The 25,703-nt window shown below is 36.5% G+C and overlaps 1 pseudogene; it reads left to right on the top strand.

Annotated features, from left to right (window-relative positions):
- LOC132434206 (proline-rich protein 13 pseudogene) overlaps positions 1 to 1,331 on the top strand; it is a 166,344-nt pseudogene extending 165,013 nt beyond the window's left edge.
- The last annotated feature ends 24,372 nt before the right edge of the window (positions 1,332 to 25,703 follow it).

Consider the following 25,703-nt stretch of genomic DNA (forward strand, 5'->3'; position numbering starts at 1 on the left):
GGCATGTGGGATCTTCCCGGACCAGGGCTCGAACCCATGTCCCCTGCATTAGCAGGCAGATTCTTAACCACTGCACCACCAGGGAAGCCCTGCAATAGAGCATTATTAATTATAGTCAATATGCTGTACATTACATCCCTAAAAACACTTAATCTTAGCCATTCTAAAGGTGGGAAACGGTATCTCATGGCAGTTTTAATTAGAATTTCCCTGAGAACTAATAAAATTGAGCACTTTTTCTTGTGCTTATTGGCTACTTGCATATTTGTCTTGTTGTTTAAAGCTCTGCTCATTTTTTAATTGGGTTGTTTGTCTGTTTGGTATTGAGTTATAGGAGTTCTTTCTATATTATTTATATGTTATATATATTCTTATATTATACCCTTCCATATTCTTTATATATACTAGATATGTCTTTTATTAGATACATATATACTATAATATTTTCTCCCATTTTTTGGCTTACCTTTTCATTTATGTTAACTATTTCTTTTGATAACAAAATTTTTAAGTTGATGAAATATAATTTATAAATATTTTCTTGTATGGTTTTTGCCTTCTATGTCTTACCTGAGAAATCTTTGCCTACCCAAAGTTCTTGAAAAATTTCTCATGTATTTTGTCTATAAGAGATATAGTTTTAGCTTTATATTTATGTCTATGATCCTTCTTGAATAAAATATGTATGTGAGTGAAGTGCAAGGGGAATCAAAATTTTGGGGTTTGTTTTTGTTTTTTCCATATGGATATCCACTTGGTCAGGAACTTTTCTCTCCCCCATTGAATTATATTGTTACCTTTGTTCAAAACTGACTGTTGAAGCAGTGGTGTTAAGGTGACGGGACACCTGGATTCCTCAGTTTCCTTCTTTTTCCATTCCTGGGCTGGAGGAAATACCTGAACATATGGAACCCCAATGCCGGGCAGCCAGGGCCATATCCACACTCCCCTAATGTCGGGTACCCTGGAGGTTGCAATCCTGCCCATCTACCACCTGCCACCTCTACCTTTCCTCCAAACCCCTTTCCCACTCCCCCAGGAGCACCCCAGGGGAATCCAGCCTTTCCCCCTGGTGGGCCCTGTCATCCTGTGCCACAACAAGGGTATCAGGATGCCAACCCTCAGGTCCCTACCCCCCTCAATACCCACCACCTGCCCCTGACATGTGTCCTGTGAATCCATTGACTCCTGGCAAGGTAGGAGCAGGAATGGTGATTGACAAGAAGATGCAAAAGAAAATTTAAAAAGCTCATAAAAAGAAGCAGAAACACCACAAACATGGCAAGCTTTCCTCCTCCTGCTCTTCCTCTTCCAGCAGTGACTCTGACTGAATACAGGGCCTGAACCCTTCCCTCAAGTCTCTCCAGTTCTGCTCTCCCATCAAGTTTCAGATGCCATCTTGTACTGGGGGAAATTAGCCCTTGTGTCCCTCCCCCCGCCATCCCTGCAATCTAAGCCTTTCTCTGCTGTCCAACCCTAACTGGCTAGGGAAAATGGGAGAAGAATTGCCATGGGCTAGCAAAGGCCGTCTTCCCACTGCTTAGATAAAACTTTTAGCTGGTGAATTTTTCAGAGCTATATTTTGAAGATGGTGAGATTTGAGCTAAATGCTGAAGACAAGTCTAAGATCTGTAAAATGTGATTTTTTTTTACTTTCTTTTGTAATACTCATGATTGGGGAGATGCTGTGGAAATTTAATTATGGAAAGAAAGAAACGACCTGTACCTTTCTTGTAATTGTGGCATGCTTGGGTGATTTAGTGGCAAATAAACATGTCCCAGCAGGCCTTTTATTGATTGCACTCACTGCAGGGCTGCTGGGAAGTGGAGTCCATTTGGCTGATGAGCTCTGACTGCCATTTTGGAAACTGATATCTACCCCTTAGCTCAGTATGCTATCTCAGGTCCTGCTCTCACTCTCCAACTCTCAGTCCAAATAAAGCTGTTTCTCCTGGGGAAAAAAACAAAAAACAAAAACTGACTGTTAATACATCTTTATATTTCTAGCCTTTCTATTCTGTTTCATTGATCACCTTGTCTATCCTTATTTTAATACCATACTGTCCTGACTCCTATAATTTTAAGTCTTGAAATCAGGAAGTGAAGGTCTAACAACTTTGTTCTTCTTCAAGATTGTTTTGTCAATTCTAGAATATTTGTATTTCCTATAAATTCTAAAGCCAGGCTCTGATTTATATAAAAAATACTAATTGGCTTTTGAAGAGAATTACATAGAACCTATACAGACATTTTGAAGAATTGGTTTCTTAACAGTTTGTCTTATAATGCACGAACATGCACAAACATTATGTATCTCTTCATTTATTCTGGTCTTCCCTCTTTTCTCATCAATATTTTGTAGTTTGTAGTAGAAGGATTTGCATATGTTTTGTTAAGTATTTCCTGTCCTTGAATGCTGTGTTTTAAATTTGATTTCCTTGTTTTCTGTTGCTAATACATAGAAATACAATTAATTTTTGTGTATTAACTTTGTATTCTGTGCTAAGTTCACTGTTCTAGTAGGTTTTCTTTTAAGATTCCTTTAGGGTTTTCTACATAAACATAATGTCATCTGTGTATAATGACAATTTTACTTCTTTTGTTTTAATCTGAATGGTCTTTTATTTCTTTTCCTTACCTCACACTAGTATTTCCAGCTCAGTGTTGAATAGAGGTAGCAAAAGTAAACATATTCACCACATTTCTCAATCTTGAAGTGGAAATGTTCCATTTTTTACCATTAAGTATGTTAACTATAGGTTTTTCATAAATGTCCCTTATGAGATTGAAAATCTTTCTCTTCCTTGTATACTGAGTACATTTATCATGAAAGGCAGTTGAATGTTTTTTCAATACTTTTTCTGTATCTATCAAGATGCTCATGTATTTTACTTTTTGTTATATTAACGTAGTGAGTTTGTTTGATTGATTTTCAAATATTAAACCAACTTTATATTGATGGAACATATCCAACCTGTTCATGATATATTTTTGTGTATGTATATAAATATTGCTGGATTCAATTTGCTATTTTGTTAAATATTTTTGCATCTATATTCACAAGGAATATGACTCCGTAATATTTTTTATCATGTCATTTTTAAAATTCATTATCAAGTTTGTGTTGATGTTATAGACAAGTTGGAAAATGTTCTCTCCTCCTATCTCTTTCTTATATGTTTAATAATATTTACTGGGGATGGGATATGACCCTGGGATTTTCTTTTATGTTTGAATTCATTTTTCATTAACAGATATAGGGCTATTCAATTAAGTTTTCCTATTTCTTCTTGTGAAAAGAATCTATTCAAAAATTCAGAAATCATACTTTACTAAGAGTTGCCAAAATTGAACTTTGAAAAGTGACAGTGTTAACCTGACAACTGGCCTACGACTTTCTAGGATTCCATACACTGGTTGGATGTTTGAGAGCTGCAGTTCCTAAGGGGGAGACAGGAGCGGGGAAGAGCCAAGCCAGTTGAGATCTCAGACACACAGCTGGATTTCGGGGTAAGATTTTATTTCCGGTGGGGAGACTGAAGCTAACTAAAGAAGCAGAGCAGGAATTTCAGTTACACTGAATGAGCAAACACAATAGAGGTTTAAAAAAGAAATTCTGCCTTGAGAATTAATGCAACTGGAACATAGATGGAAGTGACACAAGACCTAAATAAATAATAAATATTTAATGCAAAAGGGATCTGATCTCAAAAGGCTTTAATAAAAGGGGAACCGATCTCAAAAAGTTACATACTGTCTGATTCCATTTATATAATGTTCTCAGAATGATAAAATTATAGAGAAAGAGAATGCACAAGTGGTTGCCATGGGTTAAGAGCATGATTAGAAAGGAGGCAGCATGAGAGATTCGCTTTGTAGGGATGTAATGATGTAATGATGGTTCTTTATGTTGATTATAATGATGGTTATATAAATCTATACATATGGAAAAATATCATAGACTTACACACAACAGCATAAAATAATGAGTGCATGCAAAATACAGTAAAATTTGAGCAAGGTCTATAGTTTGGTTAATTCTACTATACCAATCAATTTCCTGGTTTTGATAATGCACTATAATTATGTAAGATGTCACCATTGAGAGAAGCTGGGTGATGGGTACAAGGAATCTCTCTGTACAATTTTATGTGAATTTATAATTATTTCAACATATAAGTTTAAGCAAATTTAAAAATAAATAAAAAAGGGAATTTGTTGGCTCACAAAAGTTAAATATCCATGGTTATACTAGTACCAGAGTTCCAAATTATATTACTAGGACCCACTGTAAGAAAACGTCTTAATTCTGCTCTCTTTCTTGTTGGCTTCTGTCAAAGATTTAATGAAAAGACAGTAGCTTCCCAGACAAATACATTTTGTGTGTATGTGTGTGATGGGGGTGGGGGAGCGTTAAGGAGGACACAATTATCTTCTTCCAGCAATTCAAACATAATATTCTGTGGCTAAGTGTTACTGGACAAAATTGGGACATATGATCCCAGTTTTTACCTATCTCACAGTGTTCACAGGCAAATAAAATCCCTGCCAATGAAACTACCCAGGGCTACTTATATCTACCCAGAATCACCTAAATATTCAGTATAGACACAGCTTAGGTTCTAGCTCTGGGATCTTTACTATATAAAATTAAAAAATTATATAGCATTCCCATACATTAAGTTTGCAGTTTGACAAATTTAGAAGGGATTAGGTATAAACCACGTAATCAGTCAAAAATATGAATCACCTGTGTTGCTTAGCTTGCAGGTATTTCAAAATGAAATAAAATTAAGATTGCAGGTATTTTAAAAAGTTAATTACTTTTAAGTTGATCCAAGACCACAGGTTACACCCCTAACTCCTGCAGCTGGTCAAAACATCATGCATGGAAAACAGAAATGATTCAAGTCATTCAACTCCACAAAAAGAAAAGCAATAGAAAGCATGTTCTTTCCTTTGAGTTATTAAGACCCCAGTTCTCAATGTTATTTTCTCTACACATTTGTAACTTGCCATGAATTATGACATATGTCATAAACGTTTTGTACTAACAAGAACTACAGTAATAAAGTTTGTAAGTAATTCCTTTTTCAGTAATTTTATGTAGATCCAAGTTCATCCCATACCATATTACATTATTCCTATTTACATCTTTTCAATATTCCTCCTTGAATGGGAGGGAAACTAGTGACCTTATAGTGAGAACACAGGATTAGAACCACTGAAGAATATTTAGTAGGATGGACATGACCAGATTTGCTTTCACTAAAGAGCACACTGGCTACATTGTGAAAAACAGGGAGACAACTTACAGGCTGCTGCATGCAGTAATTCTGCAGAGAGATGAGAAAGCCAAGACCAGAAACAGCAGCAGTGGTAATACATGTTTGAAAGTGGATTGATAAGATACAACAAAAGTCTCATAGGCAGACCACTTTCTAAAAATCACTGAGAGAAGTTGACTTTACGTTAATAAGAAATTAAATATTTATTGTTCAGTGACTTCATGCAGGGCAGTTTTATGGACACTGCTGATTTAGTACAGACAAAACACTAAAAATCCCTGCTTTTATGAGGCTCACATTCTAGGTGGGCATGTGAAGAAAACAAATGATAGTAATAAGTTCAAAGTATACTACATTTGATACTGATAAATACTATAGGGAATAATAAAACAAGGAGGGGGGTTAGAGGTACAGTATCTGAGAGCTGAAAATGTAGATGTTCCCCAAGAAGAGCTCACTGAGAAAGTGGATTCGAGAGTAAAGTCCTGAAGGAACTAGAGCCAAGCAAGTATAAGGCAAAGAGAATTTCTGGCAAAGGAAATATCTTTGAGGCAAGAAAGTGGTGTTCTCTGAGATGTCAGCATGACTGGAGAAGAGGAAAGGAGGTGAGAATAGTAGAAGATGAGGTGAGAGAAATACAGGGTTTGCAGGGATCAGATCACACAGGGCCTTGTAAATTGTGTCAGGATTTAGGTTTTTATTCAGAATAAGAGGGAAAAGCATTGGAATCATTTGAACATAAGAATGGCATGATCTGACTTTTAACAGAATTACTCTAGCTATTGTATTGATAATAGACTGAGGGGAGGAAAGGAGGACAAAGGTAGAAGAAGCCTCATCAATTAGGAAGCTACAGAATAATCCAGATGAGGGATGATGGTGGATTAGATCAGGAAGATAGCAGTGAGGTGGTAAGAAATGGCTAGATTCTGAATATATTTTGAAGGTAGAGGTAGTAGGACTTGCAGATGGACCAGATAAAGGCATGAGAATAAGAGATGGGTAAAGAATTTTGCCAAGGATTTTGGACTAAGCAATTGGAGGACAGGAGCTGGAGGCCATCATTCAGCCCATGATAAATATATATCCTTTGTAATGCAATAGTCCAGCAAAGCATTTCTAAAAACTGTGCTGGAATTATTAAGCTACACCTATTAAATAGTATTACTGAGAATCTGTGGAGAATATTATTGGCAAAGAAAAGTAATGAGATCTGGATGGAGAATATGATACTTATAACACTAAATGAACTTTCCCTGTTTTAACTGTGACATAATAAACAGATCACTTATCTGGACTTTGTTGCTTAGGCTATGGACAGAAATGTTATTAGTAATAATTATTATTAGATTCTCAGGAGACTACATTCATTTATGCACATGCAAAAATATTACAGAAGTTTTAAATACAAAAATAGTGCAATATATTTTGTTAATATTGTGTATTATTATATAATATTATGGAATATTTATCTGTATCTACTTTTTTTATTTTTCTAGCATAGACTTTTATTATCTCTTCATATAGCCATATTTTGAAACATCTTTTTCTATAGGGTCATTATAAAGATAATTTAGTCTTTCTCCTAGTTAGTTAACCAAATTTCATTTTTCATGATAGAGAATTTAGAAAAATTTTTTTGTAATTTTAACCATCAGAGTTTTAAGATGCATTATAATGTAATAAAATAGTTATGACATTTTGAAACTCTGCTGGTCCTTTTTTTTTTTCTTTCAGTGTACATGTCTGGCTTTCACTAGAATAGCTTCTGTCATACTTAAATTTTGGCAAGATTAATAATTCTGAAAAAAATGTAAAAAATTAATCTGAAATTAAGGCCTACCCACGAACACTTCAAATGCATGGTCTAATTGTCTCTGTGTGGTATTGAGCTACTCAGTTTTGTAAACATTTGTTTATACTACATATTTTGAATTATTGACAAATGTGTAGGAGTCTCATCACTGGAACACTTGTTTCTTCAGGCTGTTTGCTGCATTCGTGTCAGTTTTCAACATCATTTTATCTGAAACTGCTAGACTTTATCAAGACAAAATGTGTTAGATAGGTTAAGACATGATCCCTATACATAAAACATAAAGGTTCACATCCAGATGTACTTAAGATTTATAGTGCTGCTGTCAGTCTGCACCCACCCCAAAAACACAATAACTCTGATAATTTCCATTTTGTACAATACTCATTAAAAAAAGAGGGTGCAGGGCTCCCCTGGTGGCGCAGTGGTTGAGAGTCCACCTGCCGATGCAGGGGACACAGGTTTGTGCCCCAGTCCGGGAAGATCCCACATGCTGTGGAGCAGCTAGGCCTGTGAGCCATGGCCGCTGAGCCTGCGCGTCGGGAGCCTGTGCTCCGCAATGGGAGAGGCCACAACAGTGAGAGGCCCGCGTACAGCAAAAAAAAAAAAAAAAGAAGGTGCACATATAATTTGCTGCTTGAGTGAATGTACTCCTGACAAAAGAGGACTTCTGTTTTTGCTAGGCATTGAAGCAACTAAAATCTACTGCTTAATATTTGCACATATAATGACTAGAAGAATTTTCCACAAACTAGTTATGGTTCTGGTTCTGTATATTTCAAATTTTGTTTCTCCTTTACCATCCACATGTATCTGGTGTTAGGAGGTAAAGGACATAGTCATACTCTAATATTGCCTCTGGCAGGCACCTTTATAAGTCCATGATTTGCACCTGGTAAGTCAATGTGGCAAGTGAAGGAAGTCTTTTTGAAGGTCATTCTAACTGTGGCTGGCAAGAACTTAATTATACATAGAAATGACTATAAATCAAATAATAATATCCTACCAAACTCAATTAACTGTCAATTCAACTCATTTCCCTTTATCCAGATCCAAAATAGTGCCTGTGACCACTCCAAAGTCAACTATCAAAAGGGAAGTGTGATCAAGGCAAGGTCAAAGTAATAAGATGTATGAAATTATAAGCATATTATACATCAGATATACTAAGATATAATTGTAATACATAAAAAATTGTGAGTTCACACAGATGAATTCACCATTTGTAGCAGTGCTATATGTTTGCCTTACAAATACAGGAATTCTGATTAAATGTATTTTGTGTAATTCCATAAAAAATGGAAAAAAGATGGTGCATTTATAATTATAGTACTGAGCATATAAGAAATGTTCATATTGTGATTATATCTGGCCCTATATCTCACAATGCCAGCTGAATCTGAAAAATCCAATTTGTATTCAGATAAAGTATGAAATTATAAATGTTACAACATGACATCTTTTCACATCATGTGGTACCCTAGATATTAAACACAAATGTCATTCTTTTTTTATCCCTAAATAGTATCAGAATCCAGATGAAATCCATGTAAAATAACATATTTCAACCTATTTTTAATAACTCGGTGAAAATGAATTTAAATATTTATGAAGATAGAGTTTATTTTTGAGTATATTATTCACAGGCCTATCTCTTTCATATAACCAAAGCTCATGGAAAATATCAATCAAGGATCATAATTCTATCCACTATTATTTATTAAACCCTCAACAGAACTATTTTCTGTAAACGGATGTTTTGTATTATGATTGATTGCCAAGTGAGATAAACTGACTCAAAAATTGTGAGCCATTTCAGTTTCTGGTAGGGGGTATATCAGAATTAATTTGAACAGATACTTTTTATTCAAAGCAAAGCAGTATAGAGCCTGGCCCCTTTCCTTTTGAAGTTCAACATTATTAAAATATCTTTGATGAAATGAGAAGGCCTGACTGAGGTCGTCTTGCAAATGTGGACAGCAGGTACTCAAAAAGAGGAATTTACTGAAAGGATAAAAAATATGGATTAGTGATCTGGGCTCAAAACCAATTTCTAGAGCTGTGTGGTTGAGACCAGATTCCGCTTCTGACCTGGCCTTGCTGGTACTATTATAGCTTGCCTTCGGGAAAATGGCAATGTGTAAACTTAAACTTATAAAGCCATGTGATACAGAACTGCTGTTTTAGAAACCTAGCTCTTCTTTTATCATGGAGTGACTATTGCTAATCATAGTATGAAGGGAGAGAGAATTTTTCTACCCTACCGCTGTCCACTCTCTGAGAAACTGCTACTGCTGCAGACCAGCAAATAAAAAGAATATCTAATTCTCTACAGGTTTGCTAGTTCTCACTGTGTAGCTATAATCACAGTACAAGAGATCAGGATTCTCTGACAACTTGAGCAGGCTTTCTAGTTTTCCATCCTTCAGTAATAATAACTAATTTTGGTTTCATGGCAGGAAAAAAGAATGCCGGCCAGGAAATAAAACCATTCTCTCCACCTGTAAACTGGAGCCTGGGATGACTTAATTTGAATGGTCTCCTATTGTGCTCTTCTATTGCTGGAGATGCATAGAACATTTTATAACAAACTCTAAGCCCAACCTTGGAGGAAATGAATGATAGAGTTTCTATTGATAAGATAGAACCCTAGAGGCAAGTGTTTTTTCAGATAATTTTGTTTCTAAAATTTGGTGGAATTCTTCTTTAAATTACCTGATTAGTAGCCAGATGGATATCTGAATGTTTTTATATTTAATTGTGATAGTTAAAATATTTCTATATAACTCTTGATTAAATAATGAATACTAATATAAATTAAACTTGTAAAGCATCATGACATGACATAGAGCATAGATGAGATTATCCAGAGAGTGCGTGGCATGAGAGGAGAAGGGACAAAGATGAAGACCACCTGAACACTGAATTTCAAGAATTGGATAGAAGGGGCTGCTAATTAGACAGAGAAGAGGTAGATAGAGGAGGAGACCAAACAGAAGGAGGAAGTAGTCAAAATGGCTGTATTGACACCTGGAAAGCCACTGGTAATTTGTGAAGAGAGTGTGATGGCATGTTATATAATGTGTGTGTGTGTGTGTGTGTGTGTGTGTGTGTGAAAAGTCGAACTGTGAAATGAAAAACTGCTTTATAGTTGAAAAGATGTGAATTTGTAACTTGGGTCTGATACTTATTAGCTGGATGATTTTGTGTTGCCTCGGTGTCATCATTTTTTAAAGAGAGACATTAATGCTTATAGTGGCTTTAGGGAATAAACTGAATATTATGTGTATACTCCCTAGCCAAGTTTAAGTATTTACTAATGGTAGCTATTGGTACTGTTAAAAAGTAGCTTAGATCCTCCCTCCTTCTAATGACTTTATTATTAATAATGAAATTACTCATGATAATAATAATGCTAAATGCTGTTGACAGACTGTCTCTACTCATCAGGTTTTCTTGATGGCTAACATGAAATTTAATTAACTTAAGCACTAAGGGAATTTATTGGAAGAGTGTGTCATGTAGCTTACAAAATTATATAGGAAACAAAGGTGCTGAGATCAAGCAGGCAGTCCAGGAGACACGGCATAGTCAAGATGCCAAAAGGTTGTCACAGAAGACATCAGCTCAGGACACTGAATCTTGGCCAGACAGCTAGACATTCCTTATCGCCTCCTGACACTGACTGCTATGATACTGCATTGTCCACTCTGCCACTGGTGCTATTCCAGGGCTGCTCAACCTCAGCATGATTGACATTTTGGATCAGACTTTGATTTGTGGGGCTTTCTGGTGAATTGTAGGATGCTTAGCAGCGTCTCTGGCTTCTGCCCACTAGATGCCAGTAGCCCTTCCCAAATCTTGACGTCAAAATTTCTCCAGACAAAAAGGGCCCCAGTTGAGAACCACTGTGCTTTGCAAATATCTCTGACTTACACCTTTGCTTCCCTCTTGCAAAATTCAAATATAGAACAGGGGCATCCACTTAGTTATACCTGGGTCACACGACCAGCCTCTAATTACCAGGTAAAAGGAATATTGCTCCAATTTAATTTTCCTTGTTGGGGACACTTGGTTCCCACTGTTATATATGAATTGTGTTAAAATACTGCTCCACAAAAACAACAAATACCCATGGAGTCCCTTCTGTGCCAAAATTATGCTAGACCATTTACAGTGGTTTATGATCTTTACAACAACACTTTAAGGCAAATATTGTTAGAATTATTTAACTGATGCACAAAGCGGTGCTTTAAGACTACATATTTTGCCCAACACCACACAGATGAAAAACCAAGTTTGTCTGATGCAGATGTCCATTATCTTCTATCAGGTCAAATTCACCCAAGTTGCTATCTTTTCATTTTGTTTATTACTTAGAGCAAATGGTTTTTGATTATATTGAACTATAATTTCTTCATTGTGGGAATGTTTCCACATGGTGTTTACAGTAGTGAATTTTTGCGGGATTGTTTTTGACTTATGTCTCTATTCAATGAACAAAGAACATTGCCCATTTTTTTCATTCCAAATTCGTCTACTGTCACTCAAGTCTAAGCTGTTTCAGTGTCATGTATACAAGAAAGAATTTCAGTTCTGAAAAATCCTTTTCAGATGACATCTGAAGAAAAAATGTCAATTCTAGGTTTCCTCTTTCCTGAGAGTTCTTTTTTTTTTTTTTTTTAATGTCTTTACTGGAGTAGAGAGTTCATTTTTACATCCTAATTCTGTATAAACTTGCAAACTCATGATTTCTCCTTGAAACTAGCAACCTAGCTCAAAATCTGTCAAATTGAGTAAGTCCCAGTATGGAAGCTTGCTGGCTGTACAACTAAAGTATCTTGAGGGCACTGTCCAACTGGCCCATGTATTTTGGGCTATGATGACTCAGTTTAGCAGTATTTATCGTATAAACATTATTAAATGGCTCTTTGTTGACCATGTATTTTTTGGCTACTTGGTAATCTCTGTAAATACCTTATTGTCTTATTCTGTTTAGGCTACTATAACAAACACACCATAGACTGTGTGGCTTAAACAACAGCATTTATTTCTCATATTTCTGGAGCCTAGGAAGACCAAGATCAAGACTGGCAGATTCATTGTCTGGTGATAGCCTGCTTCCTGGTTCATAGATGGTCTTCTTCTCCTGTGTCCTCACATGGTGGAAGGGGGAAGGGAGTTCTCTGGGGTCTCTTTTATAAAGGGCACTAATATCATTCATGAGGGCTCACCCTCATGACCCAGTCACCACCCACTCCCCTAATACCATCACATTAGGATTAGGATTTCAACATATGAACATTCAACATAAAGATTCAGTCCTTTGCATTTATTTTCCTTTGTATTTTATCTTCTCCACATCTGTGCATTTATTATTAGGTCATTTATAGATGTTTGGCTTCAACAAATATAAACTGTACCAAACAAACATGCAAAAATCAATAAACATTTAATACATTTTTGTTATCAATAAATGTTTTGGGGACTTCTCTGGTGGTGCAGGAGTTAAGAATCTGCCTGCCAACACAGGGGACACAGGTTCGATCCCTGGTCCGGGAAGATCCCACATGCTGCGGAGCAACTAAGCCCGTGTGCCACAACTACTGAGCCTGAACTCTAGAGCCCATGAGCCACAACTACTGAGCCCATGTGCCACAACTACTGAAGCCTGCTCACCTAGAGCCTGTGCTCTGCAACAAGAGAAGCCATGACAATGAGAAGCCTGCCTACCGTAATGAAGGGTAGCCCCTACTCACCACAACTAGAGAAAGCCCGCATGCAGCAACAAAGACCCAATGCAGCCAAAAATAAATAAATAAATATTTTTTTTAAAAAATCGTTTTGACTACATGCCAATCCACTTGCCCAAACCAGAAATATTATAGCATCCATCACTGATAATGATCGTTTTTGGACTAAGAAGTCTGTTGCTCTCATTGTGATCCAAATGCTTTCATTCTCTGGTGAATATCACGCTTTTTAAGTTTTATCTTTCTACATGAAATATAGATAAGAAGAATGGGAGAGGTTGGCAAAGGAAAGAAATTTAATCTCAGTGGATTTCACTCTCTTTCCCATAGTGTATCCATGTCAGCCAAGTTGCCAAAATGTAAGAGTAGCATAACAATATTAATAGCCATTCTTAATTGAGTGTATACCAGGTTACATGTACTGGACAAAGTGGTTTATGCGCCTTATTCATTTATTATTCAAAAACCACTAGGAAATAGGTTTATTCTTCTCGTTTTATAGCTAAGGAGTTTGAGTTACAATAAAACTGAACATGAAGCAGGTCAGTATCAGGGCCATGTCCTAACTGCTGCTTTCTAGTTCAGAAGCCTAGTTTACATTCTTGTTACAGAAGTGTTACTGCTTTAGGAGAGCAGATCGTTAGTAGTGTTATTTGGACTAAAAGGGAAAAAAAATGAGTTCAGGTAAGAGGACTATCACTAGGAATTTACTTATTTATTTTTGCATATGTGATATATATATATATATGCCAGGATATTATACTTGCTCTTGTAACCTCTTTACAAGCATTAACTAATTCAGTTCTCATACCAACTTTCTGAGGAAGGTTTAATTATTATCACCATTTTAGGGTGAGGAAAGTGAGATACAGAGAAGTTAATAGCTTGCCTAAGTCACAGTGCTGGTAAGTGGCAGGAGTGGAATTCCAAACCAGGTGGTCTGGCTCCTGCACTCTTGGCCTTGCTACTGTATGCGGAGGTGAGGCGAGAGTTTCACACATTCTCATGTTCTCATCTCCTTTGTAGTAGGCTTAAATTCCATGGTGAATTGTAACCGATCCCTTGCAGAGCAGTTTTTCCTTCCCTACTTGATCTTTTACATCAACTTATAAATGTGTTATTATATCTCTTCTCAAAAAGAACAAAATTTATATTACTCCCATTTCTCTTTGGAAATACTTCCCCATTTTCCTACTGGTCTTCACAGTAAAACTCCTATAAGGCGTTTTTCTATATTTATTATCACCAATTTATCTTCTTCCATTTCTTCTTGGACCACTACAGGTATTTACCCCCAGTGCTATATCAAAAGTGCAGTAAGCCAGTGTCATCGTTGATCATTGTTCAATCCAGAAATTAATTCTTAGCCATCATACTTTTTGACTCATCAGCAGTTTTTAAAACTTAAAATACTTTATTTTTTCACTTTTTCTTTCAGGACACCAACCTCACTTGGTTTCCCGCTTAACTTTCAGGCAGCTTTGTTTTAGTCTATTTTTCTGGTCCCTTCACATCTCCTCCAACCTTTAATCAGTGGAATGTCCCAGGACTCAGTTCTTGGACCTCTTCTCCTTATATTTTTATTTTTCTATTCATATTTACTCCCTATGTGCTCTCATCTAGTCTCACAGCCTACTAATATCTATACAGATTATTCCTAAATTTTATTTCAAACCCATACCTCTCCTCTGAACTACAAACATATGCATTCAATTGCTTACCCTACAACTGCATTTCAAACTTAACAGGTTTAAAAGTTAGTTCCTAGTCTTTTTCTCCCTGTACCTGTTCCCATTCCCATCCCCCCAACAACATTACCCCTCCATTCCACCCCCCCCATCCTCACTCCCCCACCACTGTCAACCTGCTCTACCCATAGTTGTCCCATTCCATTCCTTGTGTGATGGGCTTTATCACACATTCCACAGAGTATCTTGTTTGCCTCAAAATATAGCCATAAATTCACCACTCTTCATGACCCTCCTTCTTTCACTCCCAACCACCTGCATTGTGCAGGTTTCCTAATTGTGTCCATACTTCTGCCTTTACCACACCAGTCTGTTTTTCCACACAGAAATGGGAGTTATCTTTGAAAAACACAGTTAGATCCTCTGCTGAAATTCTTCCATTGGCATCCCAACTCAAGAGTGAAAGTCTAAGTTCCTATAAGGTGGACGGGCCCAACTTGACTTTGACCTTTTCTTCTGTGTCTCTGCACCTGGTTCCCTCTCCTCCTCCCCTTTGCTGTTCCTTGAACGTTTTGGACATTCTGTCCCAGCAGAAACCTGCTTTTTCCTCAAATGAAACAACTATACCCGTGTGGCTCATTCTCTCGCCTCTTTCAGGTCTGTATTCAACTGCTGTCTTCTCAGTGAACCTCCTCTGGAACCCAGCCAGACAGTCCCATCCTCTGTCACCTTCTGGCACTCACTGTACTCCTTTCCTGCTTTGGTTTTCCCCTTAAGGCTTGTCCACAGTGAACACATTGTATACTTTATACATTTTTAAAAATCATCACACAGAATGTTAAAAAGACATCAAAGGTAAAGCTTTAATGAAATTAATAATTATCATACTTCAATCAAGGATATTTTTAAGTGACACTGGCAGTGGCTACCACACTGCCTTGATTCCTGCTAAGGTACCAGCATACCATTGCTTTTGTATATCAGTGCAAGTGTCAATACAATGAAAAAGACAAACAGTGTCTTAATAGTGTTAAAAAATAGCTTTGACTTTGTGGATGCTCTGAAAATGTCTCTGGAACCCACAGGGTTCTGAGAACCGCATTTTGAGAACTAATAGGCAAAGTGCTTTGGAAACTCAGAATAAATGTAAGGCAATATAAATATAAGAAGCTTACAACTGTAATAACTAGGTTGATATCGCCAACATACTGAACAATCAAATATTCAAGAAGAAATGCAATTAAATAGCAAACATTTTCAGATGCAATGCCATTACCTAAACACAAACCCTCAGAGTGTAAAGAGGAACAGAGCGTTGGAACTTCAAAAACAGAATTTCTCAGTTCATGGAAAATGTTAGGGTAGAGGCAAAGTTTAAAAAATCTGGAAACTTTAAATGACTTATCCTCATTTAATTGGTGACAATGGTAAGATTGACTCCTTCCCAGTATGCTGTGCTATTTCAGAAATGACACTAGCACAATTCTTGAATCTATGTGTCTAACTCAGATATTTCTCCTCAGTACAGAGTCATATAGCCTTTCAACTACTTTCTGGGCATCTGTCAGAGTACTTGTCACTCTATTCATTTTCTGAACACTCTACTATCCCACAGACTCCTTGGGGGAAAACAGCACATTATTCCTTTCTATGCCCCACATGTGTGCAGCCTAGCATTTAGTACAATGGCTGGCATATGGTAGTTAACATTTCTGAAAAATTTTCTCTTTACCCTTACTTTAGTAAATAATAGCTTTTGCTGTTCTAAGGTCTTTCCATGTGTTCTCTTTAACCCTCACAACATTGCCATAAGCTAAATATATTGTCTAAATTTTATGAAAATAAATGTAAAATACTCCAAGACAATGAGTCATTTGGCCAAGTTGCCAATGCTAATAAGCAGTGAAGCTCAGGTTGAGCCCACTCTCACAGCCATGATGAAGTGTGTAATAATGCTCAATAACTGTTAATTGAGTGAATAAAAGTCACTTGGAAGGTCTTTAAAAACATGTATGAATACATTTCATTTTGGTGGATCTTTAAAGACATGTTTGTTTCATTTATTGAATTATGGGGAAGCAAACTTTCTTATAAATTATATCAATTCTGTCCTTAATTAAAAGTATTATGGGCTTCCCTGGTGGCGCAGTGGTTGAGAGTCCGCCTGCCGATGCAGGGGACACGGGTTCGTGCCCCAGTCTGGGAAGATCCCACATGCCGCGGAGCGGCTGGGCCTGTGAGCCATGGCCGCTGAGCCTGCGCGTCTGGAGCCTGTGCTCTGCAACGGGAGAGGCCACAACAGTGAGAGGCCCACGTACCGCAAAAAAAAAAAAAAAAAAAAATAGTATTATGAATTTTTACCAAGGGTAAAATGACTTTATATGGAATGTTTATATTGATATAACTGTTCTGAGGATATTTATATTCACTCATTTTTTTCTATCTCATCAAATATATTTATTCGCTCTTCATAAACAGTAGGGAGATTTCGTCTTTGAAAGTTAGCACTATATTAATAAATGTTTATAGCCAAAATATTGAGATAGAGTAAATGGAAAGCAAACTGCATTTTTGCTTTAAAATTCTCAGGTTGTTTTTCCTGGGCAAGTAATGCATTATTTTCTTGAGTGTGGAAATTGTTTTGTATGGGGTTTATAATAACAGAAATATACATTATATTTCTCTTGATAATAACTGGGGTGGTGTACACACAAAACTCAACTGGATGCTTGTCAGTCAAATAATCATCAACTTGATAGCTCACACTTCGGGGAGGATGCTTTGGAAATTTTATTCTGATGGAGTCAGTGATCATTCGACTTACCTTCTATCCAGTTACTAGCATTTACTTTACTTAGCTTCAGAAAAGATTTCTTGATATCTCACATCACATACGTTCTTAATTTTGTATATATACATAAGAATCTGTCACTGTGTATATAATTTTGCTATTTATCATCCTTCCCTAGCTATCCTTTTTGGATGAAATGGAGTTTTACATATGACCACTGCCCCAGAGCATTTGATGGGAGGATCAAAGTTGTCAGACTTCTCTTTTTCCTCCAACAAACTGTTTTCCCAAAAGTTCTACCTAATAATAAATACTATACCATATCCATCAGAAATCCTAAGCACACTGTAGATTACTAGAAAGATTAATATCCAAGAAAAGATGACAGGACTCAAATACCAAGGAAGCAGATCTCACTTGTGAATCATACACCGTAAGGAAAAAGAGCTTTCAAATTGGACACGTTGATTCATATCTATGTCCTGTCACTTTTTTAGGCAATTTAGAAAGCTTCTCTGAGAACTAGCTTATAATTTTGTAAAACAGGGATAACCAGCTCTAACTTTGTGAATTTAATATATATAATCATATATAAATATATATAATCTATTACTGATTATTATTATATATAGTTAATATACAATATGGTATATACTATGCCACATCATATCATATATCATATATACCATATACCATATACTGAAACGGCCTATTGCATAGTAACTATGTAAAGTATGTAAATACTCAAATATAACTACCATTAGTTCCAAGTTATAAATTGGAATAAGCAGAAGAAATGTTTATAGGGGCTTCCCTGGTGGCGCAGTGGTTAAGAATCCACCTGCCAATGCAGGGGACGTGAGTTTGAGCCCTGGTCCGGGAAGATCCCACATGCCGTGGAGCAACTAAGCCTGTGCACCACAACTACTGAGCCTGTGGTCTAGAGCCCACAAGCCACAACTACTGAAACCCATGTGCCTAGAGCCCATGCTCCACAACAAGAGAAGCCACCGCAATGAGAAGCCAGTGCTCCACAACGAAGAGCAGACCCCGCTTGCTGCAACTAGAGGAAGCCCGCATGCGGCAACGAAGACCCAACGCAGCCAAAAATTAATTAATTAATTTTAAAAAATGTTTATAGCTTGAATATAGGTTTGCTATTACAAATTAGCTAGCAGTGGAGCTAACAGTTCTAAAGTCACATATATACACTACCAAATGTAAAATAGATAGCTAGTGGGAAGCAGCCACATAGCACAGGGAGATCAGCTCTGTCCTTTGTGACCACCTAGTGGGGTGGGATAGGGAGGGTGGGAGGGAGATGCAAGAGGGAGGAGATATGGGAACATATGTATATGTATAGCTGATTCACTTTGTTATAAAGCAGAAACTAACACAACATTGTAAAGCAATTATACTCCAATAAAGATGTTAAAAAAAATCTAAAGTCAAAGAAGGCAAGTTTTTAATCAAATGTTCAATTGCTGACCATAATATAAACCACAGTTGAGTAAAAAAAATTATCTTTAATGTGTAAATAATAATGAGCAAAATTTTGGCTTTGATATTTTAGCTTATATAGTTTTTGTTTTGCTTTGTTTTGTTAGTGGTGGGGTTAACTAGTGGACAAAGCTTGCTTTGAATGGTTCTTCATGGTCTATAAGACACAGAAGCACACAGAAATGAGGCCATTTGAAGGGCATTTCTATCATAGGTGATGCAACAGTGAGGATTATAAATCTTTGAACCAAATCTTTGAACCAAAGGAATGTGTGTTCACCTTTATAGATGACAGATCATTAATTTTACTTACAACATGTCAATAATCTAGTCCCTAGTCTATAATATTGGTAGGTTAATGGAACCAGATGACATTGATACCGATTACAAAATTTAACAGAGGCAATCATTTTTCAAGCAAAAATATAGAAATTAACAACCTTCTCTTCAAAATCAAATCTCTCTGATCTTAAAAGGTGATTTTGCCACAGTGCCTGAATGGTTAAATAACTTTTGCACAGCTAATTAATCATGGATCAAAGATTATATTGATATAAATGCTAGAATCACCATAGATTTAACTGGTGCCAAACCTCAGGCCTTTTGAGTTGTCAGATTTGTATTATACTGTTAATGTTTATAGCCATGTTAATAAAAGGTTTGTAATGCTTATAACACTTCCTGGCACACAAATATCCATCGTAGGTCTGATTCCTGGGAAACCTGATATAAGAGATGTTGTATCAGGAATGCTCCTAAAGGCAGGCACAAAAATGGGATTTTGTAGATGGGACACCAGCTGGAAGCAAAGACTCCATCACTGATGGTAGCTGACAGCTCCTAGCATGCTATAGTGGTGCAATTGCTAAAAATTTTACTGAGGACAAACTGGGATGAGATACACATCCAAGGAATTGTCCTTGGCTGTTGCAATACCTCATATGACTCTTAGAAAAAATGAAAAGTCAATGGCTCACATTAAGTGAAGTCTACTTACCGTAACTACTGTGACCGATGGTGGAAAATAGAATAAAAAAGCTCATAAAAGTGAGCCTAGTAGGAGGGCAGAACACACAGGAGCCACCTATGTTCTGTGAGAGAACTGGTAGGAGTTACAGGAAGAAATACTGTAACTGAGTAGAATAATTTAAGTAGTGCCTTGCTAACATAGTATCTTAATCGTTTTTGCTTCAGTTGTTACTGAAGCTACACATTTTTAGTATCTATTGATCATATATTATCTTACGTTGTGAATTACCAGTTTATGTTCTTTGTAAATTTTACTATTGTGGTATTTGTATTTTCTTTTTAACTTGTAAGAGCCTTTTGTACAGGAAGGCCATTACCTTTACCTGCTATGTGTAGCACACATATTATTACTATATTTTTAAAGCCATTCATTTCAGTTTTGGTATTTTTGATACAGAGCTCTCCTAAAAATAATTGTGTACTTCAAACCATTTATTTGTTGCTGTTGTTTCTTCATTTGTTTTTGTGTCTAGTAAAGCTCTTTCCCATAATTAGAAAAATAAACACCCATCTGTATATTTCTTGAATCTGTTTTTAATTTGTGCATTAATTTTTATATTATATCTGTAAATTCTGAAGGACTTTTAATGGCAGGCTAAGGAATCTTGGAAAAAGAGGGGAAAACAGTCTAACCGAATTGTTATATTGTCAGTAAACCAATCTAAAGTTTACTGAGTGCCTATAGCAAGCCTGACACAGTGCTGGTTCGTTTACAGACTGGTCATAAATGTTACACCACTGTTAACATGGTATCATTATGCTTGGTTTACAGATAAAAAATCCAAGTCCACAAAGTGTAATAGTTTGATCAATAACACCTAGTTCGTAAGTGGTAAGGCAGAAATTTAGATGGTTCTGTTTGACCTAAAGCTCATGTTCTTTCTATTACAGCGATATTCTATAAGCAGTAGGGAGGCTCCTGGACTTTTGAGTGGAAAATGACATGGTCAGAACTGGGCTGTAAGAAAATCATTTTAAAAATAGTTGACATGGGAAAATTTTGTTAGAAAAGGACATTCTGGAGGCTATTGAAGTAGACCGAGTCAAGGATAATGAAATCCCTGTGTCTGAATGCAAGTAGTGGCTGGAAATTACAGAGGAAGAAATAGAGAAGAGATATTGTAGAGAGAGGGTTGGCAGGACAGGGTAACTGACTGAGTGTTGGGGAAAGAAAATAGGTGTGCTAAAGATGATTAGAAATTTTCCAACAATTTAACTTGAATATATGAGTACTTTTTCAAATATGAAATTTTTCTAAGGAAGATTATAAGGTTAATTTTGGATATCCTGGAGCGCCAAATGGAGAGGGAAAGTCCTACGTGATGGTGTAAACTGTGGGATTGCATCTTGGGACAGGAAAAAAAGGTTGAAATTGAGTTATACATGTGGGAATCATCTGCATTGATACAACAGAAACCATGAGATTGCCAAAGTTATGAGGTGAAATGAGAAGAATCATGGGCAGATGCTTGGAAAATGTCTGCATTTAAGTGGTGAAAATAGGACAAGACTGTAGATGTGAAAATAAAGGAGTGTGTAGAGAAGTAAAAAGGGAAACAAAGAGTTTTTATAAAAAGAGAATAATCATCTGTTGCAAACAATGTAAATATTTTTAAATAACATATAACCTACACCATCAGTGTCGTGCCCATAGGCCCTCACACTAACCAGGTGTGTGTCTGGCTGCTGGAATTGCCGCTCCCAGCAACTGCACTACTCTGTCTGCGAGCTTTCTCTGGTCACAAGCACCTGTCATCTGTGCTCACGCCACAGGCTAAGAGTGTCAGAGAATTCCCTCCCAACCCGAGCAGCCCTCAACCAATTAACGGGACTTGGTGTATAAGCACTCCAGCTCCCTTAAGCCTTGAGAGGATACCTCTGAGGCACATCTCCCACACTGGCTACGCCAGTTCCCCAACATGCTTAACTTTAAGTTATTCTCAGGAGAAACTCACCTGGTGACAAAACTTTATTGACTGTCTTCTCTTTTATCATTGCCCTGGTAGTGTTTCCTAGAATCATTTAAGAATGTGTTCCCAAACTCAAATCTACCTCAAGATCTTCTGGAAGAACCCACGTGAGAACAGAACATGAAAAATGGTAAAGGATATTAGTCTCAGGGACAGAGAAGCCATTCCTGACTTCAGGAACAGCCCTCACAGATGAGTGGAAGACAAATTGCATGGAAGAAAACTGAGAATGAGAGAATGCTTGGAGATGCCAGGTAATTTGATGTAGAGGGAAGTTGAGGGGATTAGATCCTGGTCTGAGCCAAGAGTGGGCTTGAGCCTTGCTTCTCAGCCTAGAGTGAGGTGAAGAGAGATGTTGAGGTTCTGAGAAAAGTAGATGAATTCTAGAATAGCTGCTGCAGATAACATGATAAGCCATCAATCAAAGTTAAAAATATTTTAAGATACCATTAAGTAATGAAAAGAGCGTTTTTTTTTCAATCCCTGCATAGGGATTCTGGCCTTACCTTACTGTGTAACCACATGCAGGACATTTAATTTCTCTGGCCTCATTTTCTATCTGTGAAATGGGGATAAGACTCATCAATCAAATATTTGTGGATTAAATGCAACAACGTATAGGGTTTCCTGGCACATACTAAGTAAGAAATGTGAGCTGTTAACCCATCTGAGGGGTGAAAAGAATCCAGCTGCAGTGTGATTGCATAGTTCAGAATGGCAATATTCAGCTCGGTGTTATGTACCTTTAAAAAAAATCAAAATGTTGATCTCTATTACCTAAATCTTGAGATAAGAAATACCTATTTGTTCCAAGTTTTCCTTTCTCAGGGGTTCTAAGGGACTCACGGGTCCTGTTTTGATAATATACTACATTTGCCTGGCATGCACTTTAAAAGGTAACAAAAATAATGGTTACGTCAGCTTTGGCTTTATGGATGTTTTACATGGGTATTATTTTTCAGGCAATGAATGGTATCTGATTATTCTGGGAATATCAGATTTGACTTGAGGTTTCCTTCTCAGATTTTATTTACAAATCAAAACAATGTATTGAATACCAAATTAAAAAGAATCTTTCAGGCACACTGTTATGCCCCCAAAGGAAGCAACAACCTCAAGTGAACTTCCTTGTTCTTAATACATATTCTAATTTCTTTAAGTTTTTCTCTTTTAAAAGTAGATTTTATATACTCAAACATTGTTTTTATTATTAGGATTGATTAGACATGGCGTTATAGCAGAAAACACTATTTTACTGTTATTTCTATAGCTATGAATCAATCATGTGAATTTTTTGTGTACTGTATCTCCTAAAGAGCATGTAAGGGAAATATTCACATAATCATTACATTTCAAAGTTTATGGGGTCAGTTGCTCTTATTAGACGCTAACAAGTAGGAAGCAAAATGTTTAAGTATCAGCTATGATGCTTCTGGCTTTTGAATATGGATATTCTGGTCTTCTACTTGCAGACTGCACGTTTTTTTTTCTCTTTACAAATCCAGATTAAAGTAAATTTCAATGCAGAAAAAAATTTTGAAGGTTATCAGAAAGCATTTTGCCTGTATTGAATTGCACCTGAAACGATATAAAAAATTATGCAAAGAAAGCTTCTTTTGGTAATTGTGGTAGAATATGGATTTATACCCTTATGTTCATTTAAATTATTCAACATTATCTTATTGAAACTTACTATTTCATATGTTCTCTACTAGACACAAAAGTCACAAAAATGAAAAACTCACAGTGCCTTCCCTCAAGGATTTAACCATCCAGGGAAACTATTAACCTGTCCACTTCCCTTTTATGAATATAAATTATAAAAATGGGATTTCCTTCGCCAGGAATTCAGCCAGCATAAAAATAGTTTTTTCTTCCTCTGATTCTGTGGCTTCCAGAGTTTTGGCAACAATCCGAGCCCTGAACTGAGCCATCAACACATATAGCACAGAATACTAAAATAACCTCCTAATCTCCACTGGAATAATTCTAGGCATATTAAAGTTTATGTTCTCTCCAAAACCTTCTCCTCCCCAAGATTTTTCCATTCAATTCAACAGTGTGATTAGACCCCAAAGCTAGAAATCATCCTTTATCCCTTCCTTGACACCCCTAATCCAGTACATCGGCAAGTATGCCAGTTGTAACCACTTATCATTTCTGTCATTTACCTTATCCAAACATTATCCTTTCTCACCTTGGCTAAAACAGTAACTTCACAACTGATCTTTCTTTCCACTCTCACTCCTATGTCCACTCAGCCACTAGAATAACTTTTAAATTATGTAAGGCACTCATATCCCACAAAATTTGATCCTACATCATATGTCATATCCTCTCCCACCTCAAGTCCTGCTTTAAATACTCCAGTGGCTTCTATCCCAATTAGAATAACATTTAAACTCCTTACAACATCCCACAATCTGTGACCTCACCCATCTCTTAATGTCTTCTTTCACTCTTCCATTTTTTCTCTCTGCCACCATGGTCTTACTTTTCTTAAGAATGCCATTGATTTTCTTCTTTTTTAATACAGGCTTTTCAGCTGTAATTTTTTGCCTCTAAGCACTGCTTTAGCTGCATCCCGTAAGTTTTGATATGTTTTGTTTTCACTTTCAATCATCTTAAAATGGTTTCTGATTTTCCTTGTGATTTTTTTCTTTGACTCATCAGTTATTTAGAAGTGTGTCACCTACTTTCCACATAGTTGTGATTTTCCCAGATTTCCTTCTGTTATTGATTTCTAACATCATTATTTTATGGTTATATAGCATACTTCGTATAATTTCAATCCTTTTACATTTATTGAGACCTGTTTTAAATGCAATTATAAAGAATGCACATTCTACTTTGTAGGACGGAATATTCTATAGATGTCTATTAAGTCTACTAGTTTATAATGTTGTTCAAGTCTTATTTTTCCTTGTGGATCGTCTTTATAGTTCTATTTACTACTGAAACTGGGGTATTGAAATATCAAGTTATTATTCTTAAATTTTCTATTTATCCTTTTAATTTTGTAAGTTTTTGCTTTACATATTTGGGGCTCTTTGTTAGTAATTGTTAGTAACAATTTTTGTCTTAAAGTCTACTTTCTCTGATACTACTTTGTCTGATATTAGTATAGTTTCTGCAGCTCTTTTGGTTACTGCTTATGTGGTATGTCTTTTCCATCCTTTTACTTTCAATCTGATATATGTCTTTGAAGTGGGATCATTTTTTATAATCCATTGTGTCAATCTCTGCTTTTTGGTTGGAATGTTTAATCCTTTCTTATTTAATGTAGTTACTGATAAGATAGAATTTACATCTTCCATTTTGCTGTTTGTTTTCCATTTGTGTTACATCTTTTTATTGTTGTTCTCTATTTCTCCTTACTGCTTTTAATTTTTTTGCTAAAGAAATATTTTCAAGTATACAACTTTAATTCCCTTAGTGTTTTTTAATTATTATTTATTTATTTATTTATTTTTGGCTGTGTTGGGTCTTTGTTTCTGTGCGAGGGTTTTCTCCAGTTGCAGCAAGCGGGGGCCACTCTTCATTGCGGTGCACGGGCCTCTCACTATTGTGGCCTCTCTTGTTGTGGAGCACAGGCTCCAGATGGGCAGGCTCAGTAGTTGTGGCTCACGGGCCTAGTTGCTCCGCGGCATGTGAGATCTTCCCAGACCAGGGCTCGAACCCATGTCCCCTGCATCGGCAGGCAGATTCTCAACCACTGCGCCACCAGGGAAGCCCCCCTTAGTGTTTCTTGTACTAGATTTTTTTGAGTTATTTTCTTAGTGGTTGACCTGGGTACTACCATTAAAATTGCAATTTATAGCAACCTAGTTTGGATTAATACTAACTAATTTCAATAGTATACAAAAGC

The sequence above is a fragment of the Delphinus delphis genome, chromosome 11, assembly GCF_949987515.2.
Source record: "Delphinus delphis chromosome 11, mDelDel1.2, whole genome shotgun sequence".
In the NCBI taxonomy this organism is placed as follows: Eukaryota; Metazoa; Chordata; class Mammalia; order Artiodactyla; family Delphinidae; genus Delphinus; species Delphinus delphis.